This window comes from Bos indicus, chromosome 28 (assembly GCF_029378745.1).
Source record: "Bos indicus isolate NIAB-ARS_2022 breed Sahiwal x Tharparkar chromosome 28, NIAB-ARS_B.indTharparkar_mat_pri_1.0, whole genome shotgun sequence".
NCBI classification, from domain to species: Eukaryota; Metazoa; Chordata; class Mammalia; order Artiodactyla; family Bovidae; genus Bos; species Bos indicus.
In genome coordinates this window covers 29222098-29246726 of record NC_091787.1, presented here as the reverse complement: position 1 = coordinate 29246726, position 24629 = coordinate 29222098, and the positions used below count along the sequence as shown (strand labels likewise).

General features: G+C 39.7%; 1 protein-coding gene across 5 annotated transcripts in view; it reads left to right on the top strand.

The window, feature by feature from the left end:
• The first annotated feature begins 3334 nt into the window (after window positions 1–3334).
• The window catches only part of P4HA1 (prolyl 4-hydroxylase subunit alpha 1), a 100324-nt gene continuing 79029 nt past the window's right edge, over window positions 3335–24629 (top strand). For 3 of the 5 annotated variants that reach the window (XM_070781815.1, XM_070781817.1, XM_070781816.1), the window contains exon 1: window positions 3335–3525. The gene's annotated coding sequence lies outside the window, so the exon portion shown is untranslated. Of the gene's footprint in view, window positions 3526–20760; window positions 20847–24629 lie in introns of all 5 variants that reach the window. The other 2 variants (XM_070781818.1, XM_070781814.1) reach the window with 2 other exon arrangements.

The following is a 24629-nucleotide window of genomic DNA, read 5'->3' as shown; positions in this document are numbered from 1 at the left end:
TTTTCTACCCCCTAAAGTATTTGCCTCTTCATTTTAACTAAGCAAGGATGATGATGTGGGTGGTCATATGTAGATTTGATATGAAGTGTCCTTTTTGGGCAATCAAATGATATTGATAGGGATAAGTAAGAAGTTTCAGCTTCATAGTTCTGATAATGTCATGTAAATTTTTAGGATTGTTGTCACATTTGGGAAAAACCCAATAAGGTTATTTGAATGACTTTAAAGAGTTCAGGGCACATCAGTTTTCTTTAAACTGATGACATTCTAACCAGTTTGTTATGGATATCCTAATTAAATTCTGCCAAAAAAAAAAAAAAACCCACTTACTTACTTTTATTGGTTAAGCATTGATAAGCACTAAATCTTTAATTAAAAATTTATACATCCAATAATTGGAAGAATTTCTCAGCATTTAGTGTCTGACCCTTTACCTTTGTTTTACAGTGCTGGGCGGGTCAGAACAATGGGTGGTAGGAGTATTCTTGGATGCCGCTCCTACACTGGGACAGCTGAAAATAGCTTAACTATACATGGGAGTGACTGTGAATTACAGAAATAAATCCCACTAAACTCAAACCAAATGTATTCTAAATGAAGTTCCCTTCAGTTATTATAAAAATGCCTTCTAGCCATTCCAACACTAGACAAGGGGACGTGTGACGGAGGGAAATCAGTGAGAAAAGAATTAGCAGTCTAAAGATTGCAGGTAAAATGTTTACTTTCACAAATTTTACAAAAGCATAAGACTGTGTGAGTGTATTGCTAAGTCCCTTCCAGGGTCTTGGACAGGGCTACTGCAAATGAAGTCCCCCTAAAGCTGAGACTTTCTTAGCTTCACTAAATCTGTCTCAAGGTCTGGAGCCATTTTATTTACAGGGTAAATTGCAGTTTTCAGGATTTTCGGCTCTATATAGGGCCAGTGGATACCACTGATTATAGTTTTACTTGAGACCAAGATTTAAGGAAAAGATCTTTGCCTTGCCCTTTAGGTCAAAGGCTCCCTGCTTTTTGTTTAGACTAGTGGTTCTCAAACTCTTTGATCTCATAACCACTTCATGCTCCTAAAAAGTATTGAGAACTCCAAAATGCTTTTACGTGGATATCTATCAAAATTGACTGTATCAGCAGTTAAAACAAACATGCAAAATATTTAATTCATTTAAAAACAACAATAATAAAGTAACCACTTTATTACATGTTACATGTTAATGGGAGACCTGGGTTGGATCCTTGGGTTGGGAAGATCCCCTGGAGAAGGGAAAGGCTACCCACTCCAGTATTCTGGTCTGGAGAATTCCATGGACTGTATAGTCCATGGGATCGCAAAGAGTTGGACACGACTGAGTGACTTTCACTTTGACTATACGTTAACAGGGTTTACAGGTGGCGCTATTGGTAAAGAACCCGCCTGCCAATGCAGGAGACAGGGGTTGGATCCCTGGGTCAGTAAGATCCCCTGGTGGAGGGCATGGCATCCCACTCCAGTATTCTTGCCTGGAGAATCCTATGGACAGAGAAGCCTGGCAGGCTACAGTCCATATAGGTTCAGAGTCAGACATGACTCAAGCAACTTAGCACGTACATGTTAAAATACTTTTTAACAAAAAATAACTTTTCCAGAGCAAAAAGAATTAGTGAGAAGAGTGGCATTATTTTACATTTCTGCAGATCTCTTTAAATATCTGACCTAATAGAAGATTCTCATTCTTCTGTGTGCACTCTGTTGCAATATCCCAGGACCTGTAGTCTCTGCAAAACCCCACTGTACTTTCATTAGCATGAAAAAGGCAAATAAACTTTTAGTATGAAGTAATTTTTTTTCCTGTGAATTCCCTGACCACACTCTGAGAACCGCTGATTAGTGGTTCACTATATTTTTCACTGTATTTCCTTTGAGTTGCCTAATGTTCCCTAAGTACCCTCTCTATGATTATTTCTTTATCTGTATAATCAACCCCACCTCCTAGATAAGAGTTAAATCTTAATTATTGCTGTGCCGTTTATCATTCATGGAAAACTTTAGAAACAATGTTTAATGACTAACAAGTCTTAGAGAAGTCTTTTTTCCTTCATTGTCTGCTTCCAGATAGTTAAGACTTCTTTTAGGAATATAACGGCAAGGGAAATGTTAAACGAAGACCAGACACAAGACTGGGTTTCTTATATGCTCAGTTCAGTCAGTCAGTTCAGTCGCTCATTCGTGTCCGACTCTTTGCGACCCCATGAACTGCAGCACGCAAGGCCTCCCTGTCCATCACCATCTCCCAGAGTTCATTGAGACTCACGTCCATCGAGTCAGTGATACCATCCAGCCATCTCATCCTCTGTCGTCCCCTTCTCCTCCTGCCCCCAATCCCTCCCAGCATCAGAGTCTTTTCCAATGAGTCAACTCTTCGCATGAGGTGGCCAAAGTACTGGAGTTTCAGCTTTAGCATCATTCCTTCCAAAGAAATCCCAGGGCTGATCTCCTTTAGAATGGACTGGTTGGATTTCCTTGCAGTCCAAGGGACTCTCAAGAGTCTTCTCCAACACCACAGTTTAAAAGCATCAATTCTTCGGCGCTGAGCTTTCTTCACAGTCCAACTCTCGCATCCATACATGACCACTACAGCACCATCTAATAATTACCAAATCCTTTCTGTGTGCTAAGCATGTTCTAAGTGCTTTACATACATCATCTCATTTAATCCTCACAACGAGGAAGGTACTATGAGGTACCTATTTGTCATTCTCATTTTGCAGGAAACTGAGATACAGAGAGATCAATCCCCATAGTTTTATGGGACTGAGCCAGAAATTGAACCCAGAAATCTCCGGAGCGCGTAGTCCGTTATCTACTGATTAAGTATAAAGATGTGAGATGGAACAAGATACACATAAAATGAGTGTAGGTGACAGAGGGAGGTAGGTAAAGCAAAAAGCCTCAGGGCCGAGACAGCAAGACAGAATATACTGTGTTGTTTTCCACCCAATACTTATTCTTTTCTGCTCTATTTTCTACGCTTCTATGTTCCTCTTCTCACATTTAAGACATTTCCTCGCTGGTGCTTTCGTCACTCAGGCCTGATTGAGGTGCTGATCCCAAAATTCAGGCTCTAAACAACCTGTTGAAAGAAGCAGCGCAAATCCCAAGTAACCATGGAGACGGTGGCGTGGTGAGAGCCCCGCGCAGGCGCGTTACATCCCAGGCCCGCCCGCCGGTCCCTCCTCTCGGCCTCAGACTCCACGGGCTGGTGAGGAGTCCGGGGCGTGGGCCGTGGGCCACGGGTAGGGGCGGAGAGGGCCGGGGTTGGGCGCCTGCGCAGACGCCGGGCCGCTGGTGTGATCGAGCTCACGTAGCGAGGGTTGCAGTCGCCTCCTCCTCAGCGCAGCCGTCGCAGTCTGGAGGTTATAAAAGGGCTAACTGGCTCCCTCTGCTGCCCAGTCGCGCCGCCAGCGGGCTGAGGGAAAGGAGTAGGTAGCCGGCCGGGTGCAGGCGACCGGGTACTGAAGAACGCGCAGCTCTCGCGTGCCACTTCCCAGGTGAGACATTCGCCCGACCTTGGGGACTGAGGCTGCAGTCCTTGGGCAGCCGTGGCCTTTCTCGATGGCTCTGCTGGTCTGGTCCCTGCCCCCTCTCGTGGTATGGCTCGGGGGCGGGGGGTGTGCTCCCCAGTTTACTACTGTTGCCTCAGTACTTTCTCCTTTGGAGACTCGCCCTGAGCCCCGTTTCCCCTGGGAGCCCCAGAGGCCCTTTAGCTGTCCTCCGTGCTCCCCTTTCCACCGCCTCGCAGGTTGGCGCCCCGGACCGCTAGGGCTGCGGCAGCCTCAGTCTCCGCCCCGGGGACCAGCACTTTCTTGAATATTCCTTCCTGGGGAGGAATCACCCTGTTGAGTTTTCCAAGCGCCTCGCCTACGTGGGTCCCTCCCTTCAAAGCTGAGGGGTATGCAAGGGTTTTCGGCCTCCACAGCCGCAGATGGTTAGCATGTGGCAATAGAGAGCGGTTTTTAAAGCTTAGACCAGAGGCTGAAGCGCTCGGGCATTTTTATTCTGCCGGAGTCGTGGGGTCTGGGAAGCAGACCTACCCGGGAAAGTTCAGGTTTAACTCATCTGTTGCGCGCCGCGGGCTGATTGAGCAGCTGGAGGTAGCCCCGGGCAGCGAGTTTCCGGCAGCTAGGTTGAGGAAGTCGGCTGTCAGAACTTCCAGTGATCAGGGAAGCTAGTCTTCTTCCTTCCTTCTTCTGCTACAAAAATTTTTTAAAGGCACATGAGCTTCTCCCCTCCCCCTCTCTTTCTCTCAGCCGAATTTGCAGCTTTTAAAAGTCCACATCAGTAAATCAAATTCCGTGGCTGTGTGAGAAGTCTGAGTTGAGTTACATGGATGGCCCGCAGCTGCATGTTTTTAAGGGGGCGAGGGGAATGGTTTCATAAGACCATTTCTCCTAAATAATCGAATGTATTAAATGCAGTCAGGTCGTAGACACTAACAACATAGACGTTCCGGATAGAATGGACAGGACTTGGAATTTTGCACTGTTTGCTTTAAGAAAGGGATGAAGTAGAAGCTGGATCTCCTTTTAGGAAATTGATCTAAAAGGCCAAAGAGGCTTGCCAGTTTCAACTTAACTGTTTCTGGTTTCTCTTGAGAGCTGTGGCTCTTGGACTTTCCCTTGGAATGCACTCTGAAGGAATGGAATAGCCACTACTGAGTGGGGGAAGGGAAAAGACGTGGCAGCAGTGTTCTTTCATCAACTTTTGCCTCTTCTTTTTTTTTTTAATAGGTTCTGGCAAGAAACGTATTTCCCCTTTTAGATTTATATGTAGCTTATGAATGAGGCTAGTCTTTTCCTAAAAATCTGATGAAATATTCATAGCGGGAATACTGGAATTTAATTTATGAAACACTTAAAAGGGATTTTTCTGATCAAATATCTGTGGGAAAAATGGATATAATAAGCAAGAAATATTTAAGAAGCTGAAAGTGAACAACCTTGAATAAGGGTTTTTCCCTTGATTTAAAATTTAAGTAGACATTCAGTGATTTTTTTTTTAAACTTTGACTTTTCGCCTGTGAATGTAATTCCTAATCTTAACGATGAACTTCATATTTACCTTCCTCCCCCCCAATCGTGGGAAGTGTAAGTTTTATTACTTACCTTAAAACTTTTTTATTTATTTATTTTTGGCTGTGCTGGCTCTCCCTTTCTGCCCATGGGCTTTCTTTAATTGTGGTGAGCAGGGACTACTCTCTAGTTGCCCTGCACAGGCTTTTTATAGCGGTGGCTTCTCTTTTAGAGCTCTGCAGGGGTTTGAGTAGTTGGGCACATGGGCTTAGTTACTCCTTCACATGTGAGATATTTCCAGACCAGGCAGGGATCAAATCCAGGTCCTCGGATTTTTAACTACTGGACCACCGGGGAAGTCCTGTTACTTAGTTTTGAAAGTCCTGTCAGTTTTGGTTTTAGTACATTATGCCTTAAGTCCTGTGATATTTTAGATGTCTGATGGCAAAGGATTCTTATAGATTTAACATAGTTACTACGAAAAGGATTACTTTGTGTCTTTAGGTGAAGAATGCTATTTCCTTTGATATCCTACAATGAGTTTTATTTTGAAGTACTGAAAATCAAGGATTTTTGTAAGCGGATAATTGTATTTGCCATTTTGGTAATTAAAATAGTGAAAAAAATGAAAATATACTTTTAATTATTGCAGAAAAAATTAGTGTAAAAGACTAATGAAAAAAAAAAAAAAGGCTGTGTATTACCAGAGTACTGCAGGTTGTTGCAGGTGAATCTTTGCTTTTTGGTAAGGAGATGTTAACCTTTTCTGTTACCTCAGAGTGGGTTGTATACTGACAAGCAGTATCTTTTATAGGGCAGATAGGTTTGAGCTCCTGCTTTTATTCCATGGATGCAGCCTAAAGCTTGTGAGCCTTCACTTCTGTGAATAGAATGCCTTATTTTACTTAGCAGTTATCAACTGGGAGAAATATAATTACATCACTTAGATTTGAAAAGTATCCCTGTGGGATTCATAGTAGTACTTCTCAACCTATTTTGTGGTCGTGAAGTCCATTGGAAATCTGATAGAAGGTGTGGACTCTGGGTCTGAAAATGCAAGTACACATATCAGTGTGGAATTTTAATCACCATTTACAGAAATTCTCTCCCTCCATAAGTGCATCTGTAAATTCTAAAAACCCTAACCCTGTTAAGAACTAAAAAGTAAAAAGAGATACAGAATAAAGGCATCTAGGTATCTTGAGGCAGGATTTCTTGAATATTTTGGAAAATAGATCTAGGCTTTATATCTGACTGGCCTTGACTGTATAGATTACCCTAGTAAACTTTGGCTAAAAGAGTTTTTAGGGCTTCCTGGATGGCTCAACGGTAAGGAATCCGACTGCAGTGCAGAAGATGGGTTCATTTCCTGGGTTGGGAATGATACCCTGGAGGAGGAAATGGCAACCCACTCCAGTATTCTTGCCTGAGAAATTCCCTGGACAGAGGAGCCTGGTGGGCTACAGTCCGAAGGGTCACGAAAAGTCTGACATGACTGAACAACTGTGCAGAGAATAGTTTTTAACAAAGTGAATAAGTTAGTTGGAGAATTGTTGAATTGCTTAATTGCCTAGGTAATTATACATCATGTTGGCCTCCCCTCACCCCCTTACATATTGTAACATATCTTTGGTTCTGCTCTAAAAGTGGAAAATGCTTGAAGGTAAATAAATTGCATAGACCCTTGGCATTACACTTTATTGCTCTTCTTACAGTGAGATCTTGAATCTTTTAAAAAATATTTGTTTATTTGGCTGCACCAGGCCATTGTGCCATGCAAACTCTTAGTTGTGATATGTGGGATCTAGTTCTCTGACCACGGATGGAACCCAGTGGGCCTCCTGCATTGGGAGCTTGGAGTCTTAGCCACTGGACCACCAGGGAAGTCCTAAGATCTTGAATCTTAGAATTACATTATAAGGTGCGAGTGTGTGGGTGTGTATAGTAAATGAATATATGAGACAAGCCAAATAAAGTGGGTATATGGTTTTGTGAAAGCTTCATTAATTAAAGCTTCGTTTATGTTTCTACCCTATGAAATTTATTTGTATAAATTAAAGCTATTCTCTCATTAGTTTTTTCTAGCCAAATAATTGTGCTTCAGTAAAAACTAATGAAACTCAAAGGATTTCATTATGTTTACTCCAACAGTTTTGAACTTGATATAATGAAAAACATTCCTTTTCCTGAGGTTGTTTGGATGATCAGTGTGACTATTAGTGCATTTGGTTGTGCATTGACAAAAACAATATAGTATAGAGATTTATGTTTCTTATATAGTTGTCATCAGTGGGTGAGTACTCTCTTGGACTTCTTAAACTTCCTGCTTAGTGTTTTATATAAATGTCCATGTTTAGTGTCCATGTTTTGGTTTGCATATTTTTCATGTAAATAGTGATATTATATCAAGTTAATATACTCTGTCTTTTTTTCTTGTTGGGCACTTGAACTATTTCTTCACTGTAAATATTGTGAAGAGAAGCCTGAAATTTAGTGGTTTATTTTATTTTATCTACCTGTTTAGCAAAACCTTAACTAGTTTTCTTTCTACCTTTACTTTTTTTTATTTTGGAAAAGAAACACATGACAGTAAAAATTCTTATACTAGTCATTTTTTCTTCCCACTAGGAATTTTCTAGGGGATTGAATTGGGCTTTTTTAATCAATCTGATAACAATTAAAGGACTTTCAGTTCAGTCACTCTGTCGTGTCCTACTGTTTGAGACCCCTCATATAGTATGTACTTCTTGTGGTGGGGGGGGATGTCTGGCTTCTTAAACTCAGTATTAGTGCTTTGAAATTCATCCATATTATTATGTGTTTGTGTCTTTTTATTGTTGGATAATATTATATTGTATGGATATACTGCAAAACTTTGTTTTAGTCCATGTTCTTATTGACGGCCATTTGGGTGGTTTTCAGCTTTTAACTATTATAAATAAAGCTACTATGAGCATTCACATATAAGTCTTTGGAGGAATATATACTTTCTTTTCTCTGACATAAATGTCTAAGAGTGGAATAGCTGCATATGTGATAGGGAAATATTTTTTCCCAGACTGTGGCTTGTTTTAATTCTTTTAACAGTGTGTTTCAAAGGGCAGCAATCGGCTCTAATCGTGGACAGAATGTCTGTGCAGAAAATCTTTTTCTGTGCAGAAAGATTTTTAAAAAAAAACTCTATAATTGAATTCTGCAAGGTTGAAGGATAGAAGGTCAGTATATAACAATCAGTTGTATTTCTATATAATAGCCAAGGACAATTGGAAATAAAAAATTTAAAGTACCATCTCAATAGCACCAAAACTTATAAAATATTTAGTATTCGCTTTACAAGACACGTGCAAGATTTATATAATGAAAATTACAAGACACTAATGGAAGAAACCAAAGAATACCTACATAAGTGGAGAGAGATACCATATTCATGTGTTGGAAGAGTTAATATTGTTAAGATAACCATTTGTCCTGAGCTCATCTATAGAGTCAATGCAATTCCAGCCAGATCTCAGGAGGAGAGGATTTCCTATAGAAAGTAACAAGCTGATTCTAAAATTGATATAGGAAAACAATGGAACTAGAAAAAGGTAAAACAATTTTGAAAAAGACAAAAAAGTTGAAAAACTTGTGATTTCAACTTATTATATTACTGCAATACTCAAGAGTAAAGATGGAGAATAGGCAAACTTACAGATCAATGGAAAAAAATAGAGAATTCAGACATGCAAAATGGTCAGTTTGTTTTGATGAGGGTACTAAGGCAATTCAGTAGAGAAAGGATAATCTGGAATAGTTGTATGTTCATATATAAAAAAACTCCATCTTATTTGGGCATCTCATATCCTCTGTTGGACACTGGGCAGCCCCTTGCTCAGGAATTTGTATAAATATTGTAACAGATGACAGAAAGGCACCAATGGATATGAAATAGGAAATAAGATTTACTCACCAAGTCAACGCAAAAGGATTCCTTAAGGAGAGGTCTTAGGTTTAGTCCAGAATGAAGCAAAAGTGAAGTAGGGTGGTTGAGTTTAATTTTCATCGTGACTTGGAGTGTGATAGTTCCCGTGTGTGGGATGTTCATGGTTTTAGCTTCCCATTGATAGTGGAGAGAATGGCCAGGCTTTCATACTGACTTATCCAGATGTGGGGCAAAGGGAGAGGGAAGTGGGCTTTAAGGCAGTTAGCCTTCAAACATCAAAATAGAAAATTTTTCTTTATTATAGCCTCAGTGCAACAATTCCCCATAGTCTATGCAAAAACTGGCTCAAAATGGTTCATAGATCTCAAAATAAGACCTAAAGCTAGAAAATAACTTGAAGAAAATATAAGACAATCTTTTGGACCTTAGATTGAGCAGAGTTTTTTTTTTTTTAATCAGCAAAAAGTTAGACACCAAAAGCATGATCCATAAATGAATAAATCAGTACTATGTTCACCTTCAAAATTAAGAACTTATGCATGGTGGAGAGATTTGACAGAATGTGGTCCACTGGAGAAGGGAACGGCAAACCACTTCAGTATTCTTGCCTTGAGAACCCCATGAACAGTATGAAAAGGCAAAATGATAGGATACTGAAAGAGAAACTCCCCAGGTCAGTAGGTGCCCAATATGCTTCTGGAGATCAGTGGAGAAATAACTCCAGAAAGAATGAAGGGATAGAGCCAAAGCAAAAACAATACCCAGCTGTGGATGTGACTGGTGATAGAAGCAAGGTCTGATGCTGTAAAGAGCAATATTGCATAGGAACCTGGAATGTCAGGTCCACGAATCAAGGCAAGTTGGAAGTGGTCAAACAAGAGATGGCAAGAGTGAATGTCGACATTCTAGGAATCAGCGAACTGAAATGGACTGGAATGGGTGAATTTAACTCAGATGACCATTATATCTACTACTGTGGGCAGGAATCCCTCAGAAGAAATGGAGTTGCCATCATGGTCAACAAAGAGTCCGAAGTGCAGTACTTGGATGCAATCTCTAGAACGACAGAATGATCTCTGTTCGTTTCCAAGGCAAACCATTCAATATCACAGTAATCCAAGTCTATGCCCCAACCAGTAACGCTGAAGAAGCTGAAGTTGAACGGTTCTATGAAGACCTACAAGACCTTTTAGAATTAACACCCAAAAAAGATGTCCTTTTCATTATAGGGGACTGGAATGCAAAAGTAGGAAGTCAGGAAACACCTGGAGTAACAGGCAAATTTGGCCTTGGAATACAGAATGAAGCAGGGCAAAGACTAATAGAGTTTTGCCAAGAAAATGCACTGGTCATAACAAACACCCTCTTCCAACAACACAAGAGAAGACTCTCTACATGGACATCACCAGATGGTCAACACCGAAATCAGATTGATTATATTCTTTGCAGCCGAAGATGGAGAAGCTCTATACAGTCAGCAAAAACAAGACCAGGAGCTGACTGTGGCTCAGACCATGAACTCCTTATTGCCAAATTCAGACTTAAATTGAAGAAAGTAGGAAAAACCACTAGGCCATTCAGGTATGACCTAAATCAAATCCCTTATGATTATACAGTGGAAGTGAGAAATAGATTTAAGGGCCTAGATCTGATAGATAGAGTGCCTGATGAACTATGGAATGAGGTTCGTGACACTGTACAGGAGACAGGGATCAAGACCATTCCCATAGAAAAGAAATGCAAAAAAGCAAAATGGCTGTCTGGGGAGGCCTTACAAATAGCTGTGAAAAGAAGAAGAGCGAAAACCAAAGGAGAAAAGGAAAGATATAAACATCGGAATGTAGAGTTCCAAAGAATAGCAAGAAGAGATAAGAAAGCCTTCTTCAGCGATCAGTGCAAAGAAATAGAGGAAACAACACAATGGGAAAGACTAGGGATCTCTTCAAGAAAATCAGAGATACTAAAGGAACATTTCATGCAAAGATGAGCTCGATAAAGGACAGAAATGGTATGGACCTAACAGAAGCAGAAGATATTAAGAAGAGATGGCAAGAATACACAGAAGAACCGTACAAAAAAGATCTTCACGACCCAGATGATCACGATGGTGTGATCACTGACCTAGAGCCAGACATCCTGGAATGTGAAGTCAAGTGGGCCTTAGAAAGCATCACTACGAACAAAGCTAGTGGAGGTGATGGAATTCCAGTTGAACTATTCCAAATCCTGAAAGGTGATGCTGTGAAAGTGCTGCACTCAATATGCCAGCAAATTTGGAAAACTCAGCCGTGGCCACAGGACTGGAAAAGGTCAGTTTTCATTCCAATCTCAAAGAAAGGCAATGCCAAAGAATGCTCAAACTACCGCACAATTGCACTCATCTCACACGCTAGTAAAGTAATGCTCAAAATTCTCCAAGCCAGGCTTCAGCAATATGTGAACCGTGAACTTCCTGATGTTCAAGCTGGTTTTAGAAAAGGCAGAGGAACCAGAGATCAAATTGCCAACATTCGCTGGATCATAGGAAAAGCAAGAGAGTTCCAGAAAAACATCTATTTCTGCTTTATTAACTATGCCAAAGCCTTTGACTGTGTGGATCACAATAAACTGTGGAAAATTCTGAAAGAGATGGGAATACCAGACCACCTGATCTGCCTCTTAAGAAATTTGTATGCAGGTCAGGAAGCAACAGTTAGAACTGGACATGGAACAACAGACTGGTTCCAAATAGGAAAAGGAGTTCGTCAAGGCTGTATATTGTCACCCTGTTTATTTAACTTATATGCAGAGTACATCATGAGAAACGCTGGACTGGAAGAAACACAAACTGGAATCAAGATTGCTGGGAGAAATATCAATCACCTCAGATATGCAGATGACACCACCCTTATGGCAGAAAGTGAAGAGGAACTCAAAAGCCTCTTAATGAAAGTGAAAGTGGAGAGTGAAAAAGTTGGCTTAAAGCTCAACATTCAGAAAACGAAGATCATGGCATCCGGTCCCACCACTTCATGGGAAATAGATGGGGAAACAGTGGAAACAGTGTCAGACTTTATTTTTCGGGGCTCCAAAATCACTACAAATGGTGATTGCAGCCATGAAATTAAAAGATGCTTACTCCTTGGAAGGAAAGTTATGACCAACCTAGATAGCATATTCAAAAGCAGAGACATTACTTTGCCAACAAAGGTTCGTCTAGTCAAAGGCTATGGGTTTTCCTGAGGTCATGTATGGACTGTGAAGAAGGCTGAGCGCCGAAGAATTGATGCTTTTGAACTGTGGTGTTGGAGAAGGCTCTTGAGAGTCCCTTGGACTGCAAGGAGATCCAACCAATCCATTCTGAAGGAGATCAGCCCTGGGATTTCTTTGGAAGGAATGATGCTAAAGCTGAAACTCCAGTACTTTGGCCACTTCATGAGAAGAGTTGACTCATTGGAAAAGACTCTGATGCTGGGAGGGATTGGGGGCAGCAGGAGAAGGGGACAACAGAGGATGAGATGGCTGGATGGCATCACTGACTGGATGGACGTGAGTCTGAGTGAACTCCGGGAGTTGGTGATGGACAGGGAGGCCTGGTGTGCTGCAATTCATAGGGTCGCAAAGAGTCGGACACAACTGAGCGGCTGATCTGATCTGATCTGATGCTGTTTGAAAGAGTGTTAAGAAAGTGAAAAGGCAAGCCACAGACCTGGGAGTTAATATTCTCCTATCACATATCTAACAGAAAACTTGTATCCAGAATATCTACAGAACTCACAACCTTCAATAGTAAGTGAATAGCCTAATTAAAAATTTGACAAAAGGATTTAAGTAGAAACTTTACCAAAAAAGGAATATGGATAGCAAGTAAATATACCTAAAGATACTAAACATCATTGATAATTGAAGAGTTGTAAGTTAAAACCACAATGAGAAACCAGTAGTGAGAAAATTAAGACATTAAGAAAAATGAAGGAAGAAAGGAAAAATAAAACAATACCAAATGCTGACGAGACCATGGGGCAGTTGGAGCTTTCATTTGTTGACACGGGCAATGAAAACAGTATAGCGACTTTAACATTTGGCAGTTTTTTATGAAAGTAAACATATATATGGGTGGGCTTTTCTGGTGGCTTAACCAGTAAAGAATCTGCCTGCAATGTGGGAGACTGGGTTTGATCTCTGGGCTAGGAAGATCCCCTGGAGAAGGGAATGGCAGCCCACTCCAGTATTCTTGCCTGCAAAATCCCATGGACAGAGGAGCCTGTCAGGCCACGGTCCGTGGGATCACAAGAGTTGGCCATGACTTAGCAAATAAACCACTAAACCACCACCACTATATATACTTACTGTGGAACCTAGCATTCCTACTCCCAGATTTACCTAGTGAAATGAGAGTTTATGTTGATTTTTTAAAATAATTTTATTCATTGATTTTATTTTTGGCTGTGCTGGGTCTTTGCTTTGGGCAGGCTTACTCTGGTTGCTGTGAGCAGGGGCTACCCTCTAGTTGCCATGTGTGGTTTTCTTATTGCCGTGGCTTCTCTTGTTGCTTAGTTGCTCTGCAGCAGGTTTGATCTTGGACTAGGGATCAGACCTGTGCCCCCTACATTGGCAGGCAGATTCTTATCCACTGTACCACCAAGAAAGTTCTTGATTTCCTTTTTTTTTCAAACAGCTTTATTGAGATATAATTCACATACCATATAATTTACCTCTTAAAGTGTACAATTCAGTGGATTTTAATACATCTACAGAGTTGTGTAACCATTATGACAATCAATTTTAATCCTTTTTCAAATAAATCACTCCAAAAAGACACCTCAGATCTATTAGCAGTCACTCTCCTCTCCCTCCCCCAGCTCTAGGCAATCACTAATATGCTTCTTTTTAATGTCTGTAGATTTTTTTTCATGTAACATAATGTTTTTGAGGTTTATTTGTATTGTAGCATTATTAGTACTTCATTTCCTTTTATGGGCAAATAAGATTCCATTGTATGGTTATATCAAATTTTGTTTATTCAGTCATCATTTGGGTTGTTTCCACCTATTTGCAATTAATGCTGCTGTGGACATTTCTGTACAAATATTTATGTGGATATGTGCTTTCATTTGGTTTGGGTATAGACCTAGTAGTGGAATTGTTGGGTCATATGGTGACTCCATGTTTAACTTTTTTAGGAACTGAAAAGTTCCTATAACTTTTAGGAAAACTGTTTTCCAAAGTAGCTACACCATTTTACATTCCTATCAGCAATGTATGAGTATTCCAGTTTCTTCACATCCTTGTCAATACTTACTCTTTTTATTACTATAGCTATCCTAGGGGCTGTGAAGTGGTATCTCATAGCGGTATTTCATTTACATTTCCATAATGACGTAACAGAACCTTGTGTGCACCAGGACCCGGGAGAAAGGAGCAGTGACCCCACAAGAGACTGACCCATGCTTGCCTGGGAGTGTCCAGGAGTCTCCAGCTGAGGCGTGGGTCAGTGGAGGCCTGCTGCAGGGTTGGGGGCACTGAGTGTAGCAGTACATGCATGGCATCTTTTGAGGGAGGTCACCATTATCTTCATTACCTCCACTGTAGTTTGGCCTCAGGTAAATAGCAGGGAGGGAATACAGCTCCACCCATCAACAGAAAATTGTTAAAGATTTACTGAGCATAACCCCGCCCATCAGAACAAGACCCAGTTTCCCCCTCATTCAGTCTCTCCCATCAGGAAACTTCCATAAGCCTCTATTTTTCTGCATCAGTGGGCAGACAGATTGAAAACCACAATCGTAGAAAACTAACCAATCTGATCACTTGGACCACAGCCTTGTCTAACTCAGTGAAACTATGAGCCATGCTGTGTAGAGCCACCCAAGACGGACAGGTCATGGTGGAGAGTTCTGATAAAATGTGGTCCACTGGAAAAGGGAATGGCAAACCACTTCAGTATTCTTGCCTTGAGAACCCCATGAACAGTATGAAAAGGTAAAAAGATAGGACACTGAAAGAGGAACTCCCCAGGTTGGTAGGTGTCCAATATGCTACTGGAGATCAGTGGAAAAATAATTCCAGAAAGAATGAAGAGATGGAGCCAAAGCAAAAACAATACCCATTTGTAGATGTGACTGGTGCTGGAAGCAAGTGAGTGAAGTCGCTCAGTTGTGTCCGACTCTTTGTGACCCCATGGACTGTAGCCTATCAGGCTTCTCAGTCCATGGGATTTTCCAGACAATAGTAATGGAATGGATTGCTGTTTCCTTCTCCAGGGGATCTTCCTGACCCAGGTATCGAACCCAGATCTCCCACATTGTAGACAGATGCTTAACCGTCTGAGTCACCAGGGAAGTCCCTGATAGAAGCAAAGTCCAATTCTATAAAGAGCAATATTGCATAGGAACCTGGAATGTTAGGTCCATGAATCAGGGCAAATTGGAAGTGGTCAAACAGATGACAAGAGTGAATGTCGGCATTTTAGGAATTAGCGAACTAAAAAGGACTGGAATGGGTGAATTTAACTCAGATGACCATCATATTGACTACTGTGGGCAAGAATCCCTTAGAAGAAATGAGTCAACAAAAGAGTCCGAATGCAGTACTTGGGTGCAATCTCAAAAATGACAAAATGATCTCTGTTCATTTCCAAGGCAAACCATTCAGTATCACAGTAATCCAAGTCTGTTCCCCGACCAGTAATGCTGAAGAAGCTGAAGTTGAATGGTTCTATGAAGACCTACAAGACCTTCTAGAACTAACACCCAAAAAAGATGTCCTTTTCATTATTGGAGACTGGAATGCAAAAGTAGTAAGGCAAGAGATACCTGGAGTAACAGGCAAATTAGGTTTTGGAGTACAGAATGAAGCAGGGCAAAGGCTAATAGAGTTTTGCCGAGAGAATGCACTGTTCATAGCAAACACCCTCTTCCAGCAACACAAGAGAAGACTCTACACATGGACATCACTAGATGGCCGACACTAAAATCATATTGATTATATTCTTTGCAGCCAAAGATGGAGAAGCTCTATACAGTCAGCAAAAACAAGACCAGGAGCTGACTGTGGCTCAGATCATGAACTCCTTATTGCCAAATTCAGACTTAAATTGAAGAAAGTAGGAAAAACCACTAGACCATTCAGGTATGACCAAAATCAAATCCTTTATGATTATACAGTGGAAGTGAGAAATAGATTCAAGGGATTAGGTCTGATAGACAAGAGTGCCTGAAGAACTATGAACGGAGGTTTGTGACATTGTACAGGAGACAGGGATCAAGACCATCCCCAAGAAAAAAAAATGCAAAAAGGCAAAATGGCTGTCTGAGGAGGCCTTACAAATAGCTGTGAAAAGAAGAAGAGCGAAAACCAAAGGAGAAAAGGAAAGATATACCTATTTGAATGCAGAGTTCCAAAGAATAGCAAGGAGAGATAAGAAAGCCTCCCTCAGTGATCAGTGCAAAGAAATAGAGAAAAACAACAGAATGGGAAAGACTAGCGATCTCTTCAAGAAAATTAGAGATACCAAGGGAACATTTCATGCAAAGATGGGCACAATAAAGGACAGAAATGGTATGCACCTAACAGAAGCAGAAGATATTAAGAGGTGACAAGAATACACGGAAGAACTGTACAAAAAAGATCTTCACGACCCAGATAATCACGATGATGTGATCTCTCACCTAGAGACAGAAATCCTGGAATGCAAAGTCAACTGGGCCTTAGGAAGCATCACTACAAACAAAGCTGGTGGAGGTGATGGAATTCCAGTTGGGCTATTTTCAGTCCTAAAAGATGATGCTGAAAGTGCTGCCCTCAATATGCCAGCAAATTTGGAAAAGTCAGCAGTGGCCACAGGACATGAAAAGATCAGTTTTCATTCCAATCCCAAAGAAAGGCAACGCCAAAGAATGCTCAAACTACCGCACAATTGCACTCACCTCACACGCTAGCAAAGTAATGCTCAAAATTCTCCAATCCAGGCTTCAGCAGTACGTGAACCGTGAACTTCCAGATGTTCAAGCTGGTTTTAGAAAAGGCAGAGGAACCAGAGATCAAATTGCCAACATCTATTGGATCATCAAAAAGGCAAGAAAGATCCAGAAAAACATCTATTTCTGCTTTATTGACTATGCCAAAGCCTTTGACTGTGTGGATCACAACATACTGTGCAAATATGAGAAGACCAGTCTACCTGACCTGCCTCCTGAGAAATCTGTATGCAGATTAGGAAGCAACAATTAGAACTGGACATTGAACGACAGACTGGTTCCAAATCAGGAAAGGAGTATGTAATGGCTGTATGTTGTCACCCTGCTTATTTAACTTATATGCAGAGTACATCATGAGAAACACTGGGCTGGATGAAGCACAAGCTGGAATCAAGATTGCTGGGAGAAATATCAATAACCTCAGATATGCAGATGACATCACCCTTATGACAGAAAGTGAAGAGGAACTAAAGAGCCTCTTGATGAAAGTGAAAGAGAGTGAAAAAGTTGGCTTAAAGCTCAGCATTCAGAAAACAAAGATCATGGCATCTGGTCCCATCACTTCATGACAAATAGATGGGGAAACAGTGACAGACTTGATTTTTGGGGGCTCCAAAATCACTGCGGATGGTGACTGCAGCCATGAAATTAAAAGACGCTTACTCCGTGGAAGGAAAGTTATGACCAACGTAGACAGCACATTAAAAAGCAGAGACATTGCTTTGCCAACAAAGGTCTGTCTAGTCAAGGCTGTGATTTTTCCAGTAGTTATGTATGGATGTGAAAGTTGGGCTATAAAGAAAGCTGAGCGCAGAAGAATTGATGCTTTTGAACTGTGGTGTTGGAGAAGACTCTTGAGAGTCCCTTGGACTGCAAGGAGATTCAGCCAGTCCATCCTAAAGGAGATCAGTCCTGGGTGTTCATTGGAAGGACTGATGCTGAAGCTGAAACTCCAGTACTTTGGCCACCTGAAAACTGAGTCATCTGAAAAGACCTGATGCTGGGAAAGATTGAAGGCAGGAGGAGAAGGGGACAACAGAGGATGAGATGTTTGGATGGCATCACCGACTCGATGGATGTGAGTTTGAGTAAACTCGGGGAGTTGGTGATCGACAGGGAGGCCTGGCGTGCTGCAGTCCATAGGGTCGCAAAGAGTCGAACACGACTAAGCAACTGAATGACTAGTGATGTTGAGTTTTTTCATGTACTTATTGGCCATTTGTGGCTTCTTTGAAGAAATGTCTCTTCAAACCCTTTTCTCATTTAAAAAGTGGATTATTTTTCTATTGTTCAGTTCTAAGAATACTGTATACTAGGTATTAAACTTTTGTTAGAGATATGATTTTTAATTTAATTTTTTTTTTTTTACCATTCTTTTGGTTGTCTTTTAAGTTTCCTGAAAGATGAAAGTTTTAAATTTTGATGAAGTCCAATTTAATTTTTTCCTTGGTTTCATGTGCTTTTTATGTGTCATATCTAAGAAATTATTGTCTAGATATCAATGTTTAAGTGCTTAATCAAGGTTATGAAGATTTACACCTCTTTTTTCCCCAAGAGGTTTATAGTTTTAGATTTCAAGATAATCTTGGATACATTTTGAGTTAATTTTAGGGTCAGTATAAAGTTTTCTTAAGTTTATTCCCAGGTAATTAACATATTGGTTGCTGTTGCTTCTGGTGATTGGTTCTTGTTTGTATGGACAGGTCCTTTTCTAAAGGGAATGTTGCTTTTTTGTAAATGATAATTTTTCAAGTAGTATTAGCTTGCTTTAAAAAAAAAAATTACTACAACCCAGAGGGATAGGGTGGGAGGGATTTGGGAGGGGGTTCAGGATGGGGGGACACATGTGCACCCATGACTGATTCATGTCGACGTATGGCAAAAATCACAATATTGTAAAGTAATTATCTTCCAGTTAAAATAATTTAAAAAATCAATCTTTAAGTTTCATTGAAAGCAGTTCTTTTGGAATAGTTTGTTTTACCACATGTTCCTTGTTGTTGTTTTACTGGCTATGTCGTGTCTGACTGTTTTGTAACTGCGTGGACTATAGCCCGCCAGTCTCCCCTGTCCATGGGATTTCCTAGGCAAGAATACTGGAGTGGATTGCCATTTCCTCCTCCAGTGGATCTTTCCGACCTGGGATCAAACCCAAGTCTCCAGCATTGGCAGGTGGATTCTTTACCACTGAGCTACCTGGAAAGCCCACATAATTCCTTAAGTTTAATAAATCTAAAATGTGTATTGTACAAGATTTTATTTTCCAATTGTATCCTAAGGGTGGCAAAGACACTGCAGTTGCCTTATCAGGATTTTTTCTGTAAATCAAATATACATACAAATTGTTTTTGAGCAGAAGGGATTGATGGTGGTATTATGCCCTAGTAGAAGTATGGAGTTGCTCATTTGAATTTTACTAACCCAGTGATTTGACTTGATCTTTTCACTTCAGTGCTACTTTGACTTCATTTGTTAGCTTGCATATTTGTTTATAGAAATACAAATTTTCTGTTAAAAATGTTTATTAAAATGCAGAAATTGAGTAAAGAGAATGGACTGTGATTCCCTCTCAGACAATTGTTAACATTTTTTGATTTCTAAAGAATTGCTGTGTTTTATATTATTGCTGTTCTTAATATCCTAATCAATATTTATTGATATTCATGTTATAAAGCACATAGTTTCATTAACAAAGAGAAGATACTGCAAATTCATCAGATGAGAAATATATAGACTATGTTAATTTTGGGAAATACCAGCATTTTTATAAGCCACAAGGAGAGCATGTATAATTTAATGTTTACTTCTTTTTACTTCTTCCCTTCCATTGCCTCTGTCCACTTTTTTCTCCCACTCACATTTCTAAATTATAAAGCCTGTGCATCTGTTTGCTAGTAGATTGGGCTTCTTGGTCCTCTTCACTGCCTTAGCCCAGGGTTGAGGTTGCCTGGGCTTCCTGCAGTTCTCAAAGTCACCTCTTTTTCCATGTCCTTTGAGACACTCTTGGCAACAAATCTATTTATTCTTGTGCTCTTGCCCCACATCCAAAAGTAACATTTCTTAAGTGTCTTCTAGGTGTCAGGCATAGTCCAAGGCACTTTCATCTGAAGTACTGCTGATTTTTTATTATTAGCTGGTGGTCAAATTTGGCCTCATATTAGATACCTTACCTTTTTGCTTATTCTGCTTCCCTTTAAAGGGACCACCAAATAAAAGTCAACATTACTGATGAAATTTTACTAAATTGCAGGCCTCCTAGTCTCACGTACGGTAATTTTTGTTTTTTTCCCTGTTCTGAGCAAAGAATCCTGATACTTTATCCTATATTGGGAAATGTATGCATTGCTAGCTTAAGTGTTTGAAATAATTGAGAGGTATATTTTACAGTTTAAAATACATAGTTTAAAAATCATTGAAGAATGGCACCATTTTAATTATAAATAAGATTTGTTTCATTCTCAAACTTTCCCCTCAGCCTACACTTATTATTAAAATGTTTCTGGTTTAGGGGAACTTGACTTTCTTAGAAATAGAAACTTTAAATGTTGAGCTTAACTTCAATTGTGAATCCAGTTTAAACATTTTTTTTAATGGATTAAGATCATATTTATTCTTAAACTTTGTATCTCACATATATTCATTGAATTTCTAAAATTAAGAAAAACATTTAAAAGATCATTGAAAAATATTGCTTTTTGGTGCTAGGGAATAGAGAGTAGTAAACACATGAGAATTATTTACCTTTTTTAGATTGCCTTAAAGAAACAGGGTTGATGAGTGAAAGTGTGTGTGTGTGTATGTATATATATATATTTTTTTTAATTTGTTTTTTAGATCTGATGTTAGATCTTATTTGTCACTCTTGGAACATCTCATTTTTGACTGGACTCAGAAGTTCTCAGGACAGCCTCCATCTCTTGGTAATCTGTTATTGCCATTTTTCTTTGGCTTCCTTCATTCTCTTGGCCAAAAGTTTAGCATATTCTGCAGCCTCTTCCTTATTTTTCTTAGTACACTGTTTCTTCAGAGCAATAGTGTTGCAATAGGCCAGCATTCGTGTTGCAGAATACGTGGAGTAATATGACGCTGAATCTTGGGTGCTTTGGTAGTGGGTTTCTTACCTTCTTTGTTTAAGGGCTTTCTCACAATATATTGGTGGACATCTTCTTCTTTAGAGAGGAGAGAAAGTGTATTCATTTGGACTCTGGGTTAAACAGAAATCTTAACTCATACTAGTCCATAATGGAATTTAAGAATTATGGCGATAGGAAGTTGTCTTAGCAACAGAGGTCAGGAGTGTGATTAAATTTCCAGAATAATTGGAACATCTGCATGTTTTCTTCTGTCTCTTGTCTGTCTTCCTCTCTGTGTATGTGCATCATCTTAAAATCTTTCTAAATAAGCTTCATTCACTTGGTCCCTAACTTTTCCCAAGCTTTATTTGTAAAATAGTTCAGACATTCAAAGAGTGCCTGCCACTACTTTTCTCAGTTTCATTTTCAAATTTTCTGACAAAGAACTTTGAATGGCCACTTGGTCAGGGAGAAGTATCATGCTATATAACATGACTGGTAAAACTGTGGGAATGAATTACGGGTGAACTGGGGCAGTTAAAAAGGTAGAAGGGGGCAATTTCCAGGAGAAAGAGTAGGGATGATTGAGGTGCCATGTAGGGAAAAACAAGCGTGTGTTTTTGAAATGATCTTATCTTCAGATTACTTCTGACAGGGAAGACTGAGCTTTGGAAGAACCTCTGAAAGACAGCCTACATAGCACTTTCAGTTAAGGGCAGTATCTTGGTTTAGAGGTTCTCTCCAATCATATCCTAAACTGCTGTTCCATTGGAATGATGCCAAACACTGAGTTCACTGCTCAAGTATAGAAAATTGTGGCAAAGAGGCTAGCATGACTTCTGGGTTTTTAATCGAAAAGTTGGTCATACCATTGAAGCACTCATCCCAGACTCTCTGTATGTACCAGAGATGCAGCTCACTCTCTTTGGGAGTAGAAGTATGACTGGGATTCTTAGAGTTAAGTTAAAACAAATGGTAATTGGCAGAGCAATTACAGGGCAGAACAGAAATATAACTGGTTCTGTTAGCAATCACTCTTAGTTGTCTTGGAAAATCCATCCTGCTTATATGAAAGAGACGTTCTGTCTAAATGTGTATACCACGTTGCAGTGGCCTGAATTAGCAGCTTGAATGTGTGTTGATATTTTGTGCTGACCATAAAACCTGTCAGAAAGATTAAAGTCTAACACAGATGTCAGGAAAACCAACAGTTGAGTATGGAATTTGTATGAGGAAAAATAATCTTAAAGTTGGAACCCTCTAAAGAGGATTTGGAACAAGTTGTGGAAGATGTGGAGAGACTGTTAGAGGGAGCCCTGTAAAAAGTTTTTCATGTCAGAGAAAGATTAGAATATCAAGCATTCTTTAGTCTGCCTAATTTTTGAGTGATTTGTTTGGGAAAGACAGACTTGTTAATGTTGCATTTTTTTTCTTGGAAGAAAAATGTTAGACCAAAAGGCTAATAGAATTATTTGCCAGATGCCCTGTTCTAGTAATCCATTGAATAACCTAAATATACAGTTCAGTGAATCCTGATAACTCAGAGTCATATTTAAAATAGTAGAACTGTTTAACTATAGTTCCCAGGTTTGGTTGATCTGTGAATATGTGGGACTGGACTTTTCTAGAAGGACAGTAGGAAAGTTTTAGATAAACACTACACTTTGCATTTTATTTTTGTCCAGGTCTACCAGAGAATATGTTTCCCAGGTTGTTGTTTTCTTTATAGTTTTAGAAATATTTAAAATTAAAAAATTTTTTTTAATTTAAAAATACTCATGCATTTCAAACATTATATGTAATATATATATAGATTATTTATAGATTAATAAACACTCATGAAACTGCCATCCAACCAAGAACCAAAATATTATGAGTAACTTATCCATACTGCTTCAGTAATAAATTTTATTCCTGTATAAATTTGTCTTTGTATCTGCCTCTTCTTTGTCTTTCTTTCCTTTCCTCCTTTCTCCCTTCTCTTCTTCTCCGTCTTTCTTTCATTGTGTCTTCTCTGGGATCTGAGATTTACCTTCTTTTGAAGAAGATTGCATCCTCTTTAACCCATTTAAATTCTATTTCAAGCTTGTTTGAGGATTTAGAACAGAAGGCATTTATGTCTTCCTGTTTTTGATAAAACCCTAATGTCTTTTGGGATGCTTTACTCTTAGTTGTACATAATGATTGCTTTGCATGCTGCTAACTGAACAAAGGTGGTAATAAATGGAAGTGAGACATCGTAAGTGATGAAACCATTATGTTTTAAAAACCTGTGATTGATAAGGATATGCTTGTCTATAAACATGCCACTTAAGGTTTCTAAAGAATGTGCATGAGGCATAGTATTCAGACAGATTAGAGAAACCATTCCCTAGAGTAATTAGAAATTCTGTGACATGTTCTAAAAAATAAATTGAAGTAAAATATATTTTAAAGACAGAGTGCATCTTTTGTATGATTTCAAGAGGTAGTCATATCCTGTGGTTCTCAAAGTGTGATCACCAGAACAGCAGCAGCAGCGTCACCTGAGAACTTGCATATGTGATCTAGGTACTTTGACCATTGGGTGATCTGGTACAGCTAAAGTTTAGAACCACTGTTATATACTCTATCTTCATTTATATTAACTAGTTTAGGTTGGCATGGTAATTTGGAGTAGTGCTGTGAGAGGGTCTGAATTTTCTATTGCAAGTGACAGAAATCCAACTTAAACTAGTTTAAGAAAAAGGGAATTTACAGGCTCCCTCAGCTGAGTTGGAAGATTATTGGGGAAGTTCACAGGTTCAGAGCAGAAACTATAAGAATCAGGGCCATGGAGCTTGTAAAACTGCTTGTTTCTGCATAACTTTGTCATTTTTATAGACTAAGTTCCTGTGTATGCTTGTCAGGTGGCACAGATGGTCACAGGCAGCTCCAAATTCATGTTCTCTGAGCGTAGCAATTCCAGAAAGAGCTGCTTTTTACCATTTCACAAGCCCACTCTTCAACAGTTAAATTCATAGGAATGAGGGTCAATGACTGGCTTAGCCTGGGTCATATGTCTATTTGTGGGAGAAAGGAGAATAGAAAAGTGTGCCACTACATTGTCAGGAGTGGCACACTTTCGGTTGCTTTCAAATAAGCTTAACAGTCTTTGAAGCACAGCAAGAAATCTAGAGGATTATCGAGTTAGAAAATGGGACATATGCAAACATGTTAGCTACTTTATTGTGTTAGAGTGTGGTTAACCATTTCGTTAAAGTCTTACGGTGCCAAAATATGGAAGTTGATGTTTTAGGTTTTTTATTTTGTATAGAGTTAATTTTTGTCATTATAAAAGCAAATATAATTAGAGCAATGCAAACCAAAACTACAGTGGAGTACCATCAGAATGGCCATCATTAAAAAGTCTACAAATGGAAAATGCTGCAGAGAGTGTCCGGAAAAGCGAGCCCTTCTACACTGGTGGCGGGTATGTTGGTTGGTACAGCCCCTGTGAAATACAGTGTGGCAGTTCCTCAGAAAACTAAAAACAGAGCCGCCATATGATCCAGCAGTCCCACTCCTGGGCACATACCCAGACAAACTATAGTTCCAAAAGATACATGCATCGTTCATAACAGCCAAAACGTAGAAACATCCAAATGTTCA